This window comes from Malus domestica, chromosome 02, assembly GCF_042453785.1.
Source record: "Malus domestica chromosome 02, GDT2T_hap1".
NCBI classification, from domain to species: domain Eukaryota; kingdom Viridiplantae; phylum Streptophyta; class Magnoliopsida; order Rosales; family Rosaceae; genus Malus; species Malus domestica.
The window spans coordinates 35,437,354-35,443,397 of NC_091662.1; the positions used below are offsets into that span (position 1 = coordinate 35,437,354).

The 6,044-nt window shown below is 40.2% G+C and overlaps 1 long non-coding RNA gene across 2 annotated transcripts; it reads left to right on the forward strand.

Annotated features, from left to right (window-relative positions):
- The first annotated feature begins 201 nt into the window (after positions 1–201).
- Positions 202–3,036, forward strand: LOC139190631 (uncharacterized). 2 transcript variants are annotated; one of them, XR_011574971.1, is made up of 4 exons: positions 202–654; positions 924–1,200; positions 1,611–1,689; positions 2,173–3,036. It is a non-coding gene; the product is annotated as an uncharacterized lncRNA (long non-coding RNA). The 2 variants fall into 2 exon arrangements; XR_011574973.1 differs by having other exon boundaries at positions 2,176–3,036.
- The last annotated feature ends 3,008 nt before the right edge of the window (positions 3,037–6,044 follow it).

The following is a 6,044-nucleotide window of genomic DNA, read 5'->3' on the forward strand; positions in this document are numbered from 1 at the left end:
ATTATGCAGCTTTAAATTATTTTTCTTACTATCACAATTAAATTGTACTCGTCATTACAAGTGTGTGTTAAATTATTCAGTGTAAAACACTGTTTTTGATAAGGTACGGTAAATTTCTTGTGATTTCATATGTACAAAATCCTATCATTTTTCTTCTTTAAAACCGGATCCGTGCTTTACACCTCACCACCAATTATTTTGCTTCCCACTTTCTTTCACCCAATCAGTCATCATCTCTCTTTGCTCAGCCAATCAGAAAACACATCACTCTCTCTCATCTTCTTCGTCTCTCTCTCCCTGCACCCGAGCCATCCTCTGTAACACATACACCCACCATCAAACTCATAGATCGAACCAGTGACCACCACCATTGTGCTCCACTCGACCCCACAATCACAACCGTACCAACTGATCACGAGTTGGTTGAATGGTCAACGAGGAGCAACTTGGAAGCTCCAACTCGGACGAGTTTTCACCGACGCGATCCCGGCCGAGTTATGATGTTTTGAAGGTTGTAGAAGCTTCTACTCAACTCCCCGAAGCTCCTAGTACAAGTTTAAAGAAGGTTCAACATAAAAACAAGCGAGTTCAAGGAGTCGAGTTTTTGACTGAACCTTTCAAGCCATTTTCATCCACCTTTTGGACCTCTAAAAGGTATAGACTTGTTCTACTCCTCAAGAACTTCATTTCCATATAAAGTTTGTCAAAAATGATTGGGAAATGAGCAAGCTATAAAGGTTTGAAAATTTTCCAAAAAACTAGCCACTTTTTCCAATTTTTGACTAAACCAGACGGTGGCCAACGACAACCCACAAGAGAAGATGACGAATATTCCGTCAAACTTGATGGAATATTCTAACGACGTCAGGTAACGCCGTTACTATTTAACGAAATATTCCTAACGTCCTTTAGGGTTCTGTCAGGCGCGTGCCTGCGTGTGGCCGTGGGTTGGGCGACGCATGAGGGCAAGTCCAGCCTCCGACTGGCGAGTGGTTGACACGTGTGGGTCTGTGACTTCGAGTAGAACATTTTCGTACATTTAAACCTTCCGTTTAAGCAAACTATGGGGAGTTATTCCCAGCTTTTAGTGTATGTCCTTATTAACCAATTAGTATTAGTTGTTTCGCATATAGGGAAAACTTACCTTGAGGACGTAAGAGGACAAGTGAGACTAGGGGGCTACGATCCATCGACATATCAGTGAGTGGCCATTTTTGTTTTTGTATATATATATACACACCTATATATATATATCCACATATATATATATACACATATATATCCACATATATATATATATACACATATATATATACATATATATATATATATAAACTTTATAGTTTCCACAAATGTTTTTAAATTGATTTATGCATTTTATGCCATGTTTTGTTAATTTTAAAAATGTTGTTATGTGGTTGAGATTTATATATAGTTATGGCATATTTATATGCATTTTACCTGCTCATAAATGTTGTACTGTTGTGAAATGCTAAAATAATTACAGGATGTGCAAGTAAGTATAGTTAAGGTTATTATGTTGATTGAAATTGTTGAATCATTATGGCATGCTTATATTCATATATTCTACTCATCATTGCTACACCCAGGTGTTAGTGCTCAGCCCAGGGCCAGGCTAGTCTTTCCTGTGTTGTTCACATCAACACCGCACGCTCGCCTTGGATCCAAGTAGGTGCTAGTCATGTCGTACAGATTGCAATAGACAATTTCAACTTGTATGTGGCAGCGAATATCACTAATCTTCACGTGATTGTAGCACTAGAGCGTATATTATCATTGCACCTAGTCTTGTTGTACGAGTCGCATTAGGCAACTGATCGGATCATATTTATATATATTTTTACTTCGAATTCACTCGTCTTTTCTTAGTTAGTTCCTTATATTTTTGAGCTATTTATGTTATTTTTGTGTTTATAGGATTTGTTATGCAAAGAAAATAAAAATAGCATAAATGAGTTTTAAATAATAAACAGAAAGAATATTGATTTTATTTTTGGATTGGGTTTTATTTTGGTTTATTTTATATGCATTGAATTGATTGTTTCATAGAATATTGGTTTTGGATTTGTTACTTGAATTTGTTCTTAATTCCCAAACTGCTACTAATTTAGAGTTTATGATACAAATCAATTTTGTATTATATTGTGAAAGGAGAATCCAAGAAGGTAGGCTGCCAGCGGAAGAAAAGTAAAAGGTCAGAAAAGAAAAATAGGGAGACAGCTGGGGGAATAATTTTGGAACAAGAGGAGAGATAGAAGGGATTGATGCGGGCCCTTGCAGGTGGAAAGCTGTGAAGACCGACAGAATTGAGGGCAGCAAGGCTGCCAGAGAGGGAAAGAATAAAATAAAAGGCAGGGAGAGGCTGCTTTAAAGCAGCGTGAGATAGAGACACGGGGGGAATAACGCTGTCCTTTGGCAGTGAGGTCAGGGAGAGACGGAAAGCAGAAGGAAGTCAGGGAGCTGCCTTTGCAGCTGGCGGGTCAGAAAACAGCGTGCAGAAAGTGAGGGCAGAGAGGCACTGGCAGACTGGAGGAATAAGAAACACGAAAAGCAAAGTGAGGGGAGGAGGATATAGAAGTGAGACGGGGGAATTGGTGGAGGGAGAGGGCTGCCCTTTGGGCAGCGTGAAGCTGCGGAGAGAAGGGAAGGGGGAAGCTGCCCTTTGGCAGCGAGGTCAGACAGCACAGGAAAACAGAAAGAAGGAGGGCAGCTCGCAGAGACGCAGGAAGAGGACCGAGAGGAGAGTGCTGCCATTGGGCAGCTTGAGGAAGGGAAGTCAGTGGCGAGGAGGACAGGAGGTCAGCATGAAAATGCAGTTCAGAGTCCATGCAGTTCAGAGTCCAAGCAGCAGATCCTTTCTTTCGGTTTAATCTTTCCAAACTCCTATTTTATTTTTATTTTAATAATGTGTAATTAATTTTATTTTGGCTAGAGGTTAATTCGAAACCATGAATATATTTGTAATATGAATTGATTACCTTCGGTTGTGATTTCATAAGTTGTGATTTCAATTTACTTATCCGTTCGTATAAAAACTGATTTGTGTATGTTGGTTGAGAGTGCACGCTTAATTTACATGCATGAATTTGATGCTAGAATATAAGTGAATTTCACCTAATCGTTATGAACTTATTTTCACAAGTAGTAAAGGTTGCTAGTCACAATCACGTTAAGTAAATTCTTGGCAAGAGTATCATGCTTTTCATAGTTACGAATGCCTCGTCGATGCTTATAGTTTTCACAAAGTTTAATGATCTTTGATTGTATCGCTATTGTGCTTTTCACGTAGGGGACTTTTGAAGAATGTTTTGAATTGTTGTATGCGTTTTTCCGTCCAATTCAATAACTTAAGGAAAACTTGAAGATTAAAAAAGTGCTGTTCACGGTTAATCTGGAGTATTGAGATTCACAATTTATTGAAAGAACAACTGAAAATCAATTTAGGTTGCATATGTGTCATGTGTGGAGAAGAACCCTCTAGCTAGTCCGTCATTTATCCTTTCACCTTAATTTCATGTTTTTGTCAATTCTGTAATTTAATTAAGTTTAATTTACTTTTCATCAAAACCAAACACCCATCCATTATTAAATTATATTATTTATTTAGTTTTCTTTATTGTTAGTCTTTTAATTTAATTTCCGTCCATTTCAGTTCCTAGTGTTTAATTTAATTGTTTTCATTATTTTGAGTCATTTTAAGTGTGTTTCGAGTTATTAGAGTTTTTAGCCTAGTTTTGTGTCCTTGAGTCTTATTTAATATTTTTAAGTTAATTTAATAGATTAGCAATCCCTCCTAATCCCCGGCCTAGAACGATACCCTACTTACATCTATACTACAATTGTCAAAAAGAGGGTTTAATTTGTGTGCTTATATATTTCGCATCAAATTTTGGCGCCGTTGCCGGGGATTAGCAACTTTGCTAATCCTTTTATTTTTGTTTTTGTTTATGTTTATATTGGTGTTTGTGTATTTTACTTTTGATATTTGATTTATTTTTTCTTTCTTTGATTTTAGGTTCAAATGGAGCCGAGGGAAATTTAAAGGAAAGATGCGTCCGGCTAAAGACGTTAAATCAAGCGCTTATTGGGAGGCAACCCAAGCATTCAACGAAGGGAGACTTTGGAATCACTAACCCAATCAGCTTTGCATTCTTCCACCCTTATCTTTACTGCTTTCATTTTGTTTTGTTTAGTTAGTTGTGTTATTTGGTTGATTTCTGTGAGTTTGTGTTATTTAGTTTAAGTGTGGGGGAAGGTTAACCAAAGTCTCTTTACATTAATTTACATATATAAAATAAAAAAATAAAAATAAAAAAGTACAAATATTTTACAATGATGTAAATTAATAGTATTCATTGGTCGGGTGGTGCTTCAGTAGTAGGCGGGGCTTCAGCAGTCGGCGGGGCCACAGAAGGAGGAGGCAGCAGAGGTTGATCAGTTGGAGCTTCACTACGCGGTACCGCTCCAGAGGACGAAGGCAGATGTTGTTGGAACAAACCCACAAACCTCCGATGATCAAGTAAAATTTGACCATCGGTGTCCTGCATCTGGTCAATCTTCCTCTTCATGCTGGTGGCATAGCTGTGTGCGAGCTTGTGCAATTCCTTATTCTCATGCTTGAGCCCTTTAATCTCTTGCTTGAGACTCTGTATTTCAGCCACCAAGGATTCAACGTGACGGGTTCGGGCATATAGGCGTTGGGCCATGTTGGATACGGAACCCGCACACTGCACACTGAGAGCCAGAGACTCCTTGACCGCCAATTCATCAGACCGCCTTGCGAGCAGTCTGTTATCTCTGGGAGTGACAAGGTTTCGGGCCACCACCGCAGCTGTCATATCATTTTTTATCACCGAATCCCCCACGGTAAGGGGACCGGTAGGGGATATGAAGGATGGCCGCCATATGTTGTCTGGTGAAGGCGGAGCTGCCTCTTCACCAATGTTCAAGTCAAAACGACGATCAGAAGGGCCAGACATTTTTCAGAGGTGGTAAAGAAAGAAGAGAGTCGGAATGATCAAGATTAAACAAGTGCAAGAAGGGAGTGTTTACAGGAGGGTACTCAAGTGTGTTGTGGAACAAAATTAACGCCTCTATAAAAAGAAGAAATCAAAGAGGCGCTCCTCAGAGAAGCGTCCTCTCGCAAATCGAAGAGTCGGGGCTCCTTTCTCAAAATCCGGATTCTTTTCTCAAAAGAGGAGTTTCCGTTCTCAAAAGCCGGATTCTTTTCTCAAAAGAGGCGTTCATTTCTTAAAAGTTGGGCTTGCTCAGAAACCACGAGCCGAACCCCGGATTTCGCAAGATCAATTCGTCCAGACGTGTTGTCACCCGTCACACGCAAACTCAGCTCTGCGAAAATCACGGGCAGCCATGTCGAAGTGCCGATTCCAACCATCTGTCTCTCTCAGCCTAGTCAGCACTTGTCACATGCAACTGGCAGCTTTGCGGAAATTACGGGCAGCTTTGTCAGAAAGCGCGTAATTTGTATTCTTCACCCATCCACCGGCTGCCGACACTAAGTGAGAGAACAGTTCCGGTTGTGAAGACAAGTCCTATAAGTTTCTACCTTCGCCTTCCACAGCAAAAGCACACTCTCTCAGCACACCCTCTCAACACCTCTTCATCTCCGAAAATGCATTCCCAAAGAATCCTCTCGAGTCACTCTGTGTTCCTCATTCCTTGGGATACTCCTGCGAACAACCCATTCAAAGCAAAAGTATTTCATATCATAAAGGTTGAAAGCAAGAGTATCTCATATCATGCTTTCTCCATGTCCTTCTCCTTGTCTTTGTTTTCCGACAAGGAGAAAGAGAGCAATCAGCCAGCATTTGGTATCAATCTTCCGATCTGGAGCCAACTGCCTGGAACCCCTTCCTGATTGCTTACCTAGCCTTGCTCTCGAGTACTCATCTTCATCATTTTATGCTTTCTCTTCGTCTACCACATCTGCCTGGGGGACAGTAAGGGAAGTGAAAATGATACCTCAAAGCATGTGGAGACAATTCAGCTAGGGACAAGGAGAA